The sequence below is a fragment of the Marmota monax genome, unplaced genomic scaffold (genome assembly GCF_021218885.2).
Source record: "Marmota monax isolate L192 unplaced genomic scaffold, Marmota_monax_Labrador192_F-V1.1 WCK01_AAM20220418_F8-fsc01561, whole genome shotgun sequence".
Taxonomy (NCBI): domain Eukaryota; kingdom Metazoa; phylum Chordata; class Mammalia; order Rodentia; family Sciuridae; genus Marmota; species Marmota monax.
Window position 1 is genome coordinate 7,539 of NW_026693446.1, and position 4,773 is coordinate 12,311.

Consider the following 4,773-nt stretch of genomic DNA (forward strand, 5'->3'; position numbering starts at 1 on the left):
TAGTTTGAGACAGGAAACCCTAGAAAGTGATAGCGTGGGTTCAGGAGAAGCTCTGGTTATCAGGTTCTGTGAGCAAGTACTGCCATCCCAGCATTCACCCTTGCCTCTGGCCTCAGAAAGTAGCACCTGCATGTGGACAAAATCTTCTATTTGCAGTTTACAAAGAAAAACCATGGTGTCACGCTGTTGACCTCAGGAGTTATTGTTAATATTGTGTCCTATTCAGGAAAATCAGGCATGAAGGGAAGGTAAGAAAATTGACAGTACATAATTTTTAGAATATCAAAGGTACTATATTGGAGACTTAAAGAACTTCAAGTATATGCCCATGATGAACACAAACATTTTCATGAAATTTTTTTTTTAGGATTCATTCTGCCACTGGGAAGACTCATATAGAAATACATTTATTCAGGTTTCATTTTAAACCAAAATTAGGATACTGTTCATAGTTGGATCTTAATGAATATTGTGGTATCAGCATTCTCTGAAAGCAACTCAAAGAAAGTATAAACATACGAAAAAAGAGAAAGAAAATGTGATTTTGAGACAAAACATAAATAACAGAAACAGGATATTAGGTTGTATAAGGTATTTTGGAATTTATATAAATAAAAGAATTCAGAGTGCTGGGATGAAGTTCAGTGATAGAGAGATCACAGCCTAGATTTGCTTCCTGCACACACATAAAGTAGTAAATAAACAAATTCAAAATATATCAAAAACTGTTATGTAAAAAATACTTGAATGAAAATAATGAAATAGTGCTCGCTTCGGCAGCACATATACTAACATTGGAAAGATACAGAGAAGATTAGCATGGCCCCTGCTCAAGGATAACACTCAAATTCGTGAAGTGTTCCATATTTTTCACGGAAGGCAGACCACACGACCCGGAGACGGGACCCAGCCGCCTGCCCGCGCGGTAGCCCGACCACCCCAACTGGAGGAGGGGCCCAGTCGCCTGCCTGTGCAGTCACCGAACTGAGCTCTGGACAAACATAAGGTCTCCCCAACACCCCCCACCTTATCAAACACCTTACAAGAAAAACTGATGGAACTCATCTTGGAAAATCCTACCAACCCTTAAAATCCACCAACTGGTAGGCGTGGCTACCAGCTTGGTTCTGTGGCGGATCAGGCGCCTGGTTTACATCTCAGAGAATAAGTATAGAGAGGCCACAGGTGGAAGCTCAAGTCCTCTCACACTGACTACCACCACAACCCTGAACCCAGAGACTCAAGCTAGGAATAGACAACGCCACCAACTGGAAGAAAAGAAAACAGAGTTCTGAGAGACATTTTCTTTTCTTTTCTTTCTTTCTCTTCTCTCTCTTTTCATCCATACATCCAGTCTCCTCTACCCTTCCCCCTCTGGTCCTCACAACCTCAACATATGTGAAACCAAGAATTGTGCATGAAGAAGGTCTTTAACAACTGAATCACTGCTGCAGTCTGGCTGGGCACAAAATCACGAGCCACTCACAGCCTTGTAGATTCAAACAGCAATACTTTATTCCCGAACTCACACCGGCACTCTACACACATTCTGGGGCAATTCACGTTCTGGGCCCAATTCATGTTCTGGGCGAAATCCCAAAAACTCTCTGAATCTCACGAGAACTCAACGGGAACTCAACGAGCTGGCACGCCTGAGGCAACAGGATACGCCCTATTCCCAGCAGGGTACACCTTAAACCTGGAACCGCCCTAAACCCGGATTGTCCTAAACCGGAACGCCCTAAACCCCGATCCGCCCTAAACCCAGATCCACCCTGGTCCTTGAGCAAGGTCACCTTACATGCAATGACACTGCAAATGACCTGGGTCATGCCATGCATCATTCTTACTTAGCAATGGCCCTCAGCAAATCACCAGAATAATATAATATAGAGGAATTGCATATGCCCCACCTCCCTCCTCCCCTTTTATTTCTTTTCTTTTTTCTCTTGTTTTCTTTTTCCCACTCTCTCTTATCTCTTTCTTTCCTATTTTTTTCTCCTTCTTACTCCCTCTATCCCACTTGCAAACCCCTAAATTTTACTATTTATAAGTAGGGTAATCTTACAAATACAGATAGGAGTTTGCGTGTGCTTAGATGATGTAGTATTGATTTTGGGAACTGTTAATATTGTCTTTCTCCATTATTAAAACAGTTTTGTGGGGTTTTGTGGTGGTGGTGGTGTGGTATTTTTTATATTTGTTTGTTTGTTTGTTTTTGTTTTTTATGTGCTTCTAAATGGAGGGGCCTTTCTGAGAGCCACAAACCCTTCCTTGTATGTGGAAAAACTAGGTGGGAGGACTTCTGCTTTCAATGTTTTTTTCTGGGTTAATGCCCTATAATTAGCTCTGTGCTGTCCTTGTTTTGAGGTTTGGCTCTTTAGTGACTCTGGAAAAGCTCATGTGTTAATGCAGGAATGTTCGAAGGTGTAATCATTAGGTTATGGGAGCAATAACTTAGTAGACTAATTCTTTTGAAGAAATAATAATTTGAATAGATTACTTACTACGTGATAAGAGTAGGTTGGTGAGACATGGCTGGAAAACTTAGTTCATTGTGTATGTGTCCTTGGGGTTTGTATATTGTCCCTGGCCTCACTTTTCCTCTCCTTCCTTTCTCTCTTTCTCTCCCTCTCTCTCTCTCCTTCCTGGCTTCCAAGAGCTGACCAACTTCCTCCACCATGTCCTTCTACGAACTAAACATCTGAAACTTTCAACAATAAAAACACGTTTTAACAAAATAAACTTTTACTCCTCTAAGTGTACTTATCAGGTATTTTGGTTATGGTTATAGAAAGCTAACACACCTTGGTTCAAAAAACTGTTTATCTATGTGGACATCTCAAGTTTTGGATTCTCCAAAGGCAGCTCCATTAGGTCAAGATGGTAGGAATAAACTTGCTCAATAATATGGATACAGTTATGAATGGGTACTTTAGCATCAGTGGGAAACACAGAGGCTGGGTGTAAGTCTATCCTGAATTCATGGTGATATTAGAATTGCTCAGTAATATAGTTTGAATGTTGCCTCACCTCCCCAGGTAAGTCAACTCCCTTCTTTTGTTCCTGCAAGTGGACTTTATATAGTGATAACCTGGCTGGAGTTTAACTTCTCTGCTTCTTGCAGCAAATCACAGTGGGTGTTACCATACTCAGGCATATGGGCATACTTAGTGATTATATCCAGCTGTTTTGAAAAATAGGCTACAGTCTTATTCTATCCCCTAAATTTCTTATTTAGAAATGACTCAGATGTTGTATCAAGTTTCAGCATAACAGAATTTAAGACTTTAAGCATCATGAGGAGTACATTTATAAATATTTCATCTCATTTCTATTCACCTAGTCTATATTTGACAGTTATAACTGCTAATTAATAATTGCTGAGACATCAGACAACACTTTCAAGTTATTTCTTAGTCAAAGAAAACCCGTGTACTTGATGCACATGATACACAAGTGTGATAAAGCAATGTGAATTGAATAGTTTGTTAAAGGGCATTTCAATCTAAATTATATTTATGACAAAATGGTAGAAGCCAAGGTCACCACTTTATATGACTACACTTTAAGATATTCTTTTGTAGTCTTAGGAAGTTTGTGGACCAAATTTTTTTAGGCAAAGCAGATCTCATAGCAGCCTGATTTCTTAAAAAGACTGTGACCTTTGCTCCTCCTCTTCCCCCTCCTCCTCTTCACCCTTCTTCTCTTGATTATTTATTTCATCTTTCTCCTTCATTTTCCTTCTTCTCATTTTCAAATGAATTTATGAGTTAACTCTTAGATTTTGCATTCCACATAATAACAGTTATCCTTAATATAAGAAGAAAGTCATTAGAAGAAAAAATGAAAAGCTTAAAACTTTTATATGTTCACCCTATAATTGCAGTTTAAGATTAATTAAAATGCACTCCCAATAAGTTTGTAAATTAGGCATGCTGATAAAACATTAAATTAGGCTTGCAGACCCAAAATGAATTTACCAGAAAATGCAACAAGATGTTACTGGGAGTTAATAGTGTTTAAAAAATTCATGGGAATCCCCTGCAAAAGAGCAGAGTGGCCCCAGGAACCTCTGCTAAAGCTATTCTTCAGAATTAAGGTGACAGTATACCTGGCAGGTTTAAGTTAAATTCTTCCCAGTGCTGTCTCCAGCAGGCTAATGCTTTCCTTAATTCAAGGAATATGAAGATCAGACAGGATTACCAAAAAATCATTTTTTCTTCTCATGGATTTATAGCTGCAAGTGACCCAGTTGTTGGAGAATGTCAACTAATGGGCTGAATGTGGAGATGTAACTAATATTTCCCATTGTTTCCAAATAGTGACAAAACAGGTCAAAATTATATTCTTTTATTACTTATATTGTTATAATCAGGTCTCAGGACACTTGCAATGAAGGCCAAACCAGGTCTGACCAGGTTTCTGCAATCTGATATGGTACATCTCCAACCACAACCACACCAACCCAGAGAGAAACCAAAGAGAACTTCTGTAGACAGAGGATCCTTAATCCCTCTCTGGTCTGGAATCACATTGCCCCCAAGGAAGTTCAAACCAGAACTTCCATTCAGATGTTAAATCTTGTCTATCCAAATCCAGCTCCCCAACTAGAAAAGCCAAATGAGAGGGGAAAAGAAATAGGAATCTGATTGCTTATAGGAAAGTGACTCACAGGGTAGGAAGTCTTCAATCCAGAGTGCAAAATTGAAACTATGCACTGAAGGTCCACAGTGCTGAGTCAGGACAAGTCCCGGGGATGGTCCATGGGAC

At 39.5% G+C, this 4,773-nt stretch overlaps 1 non-coding gene across 1 annotated transcript; it reads left to right on the forward strand.

Moving 5' to 3' along the window:
* The first annotated feature begins 764 nt into the window (after positions 1–764).
* LOC124101532 (U6 spliceosomal RNA) lies at positions 765–871 on the forward strand. Its single transcript, XR_006854640.1, has one exon. It is a non-coding gene; the product is annotated as a U6 spliceosomal RNA (small nuclear RNA).
* Positions 872–4,773: the final 3,902 nt, after the last annotated feature.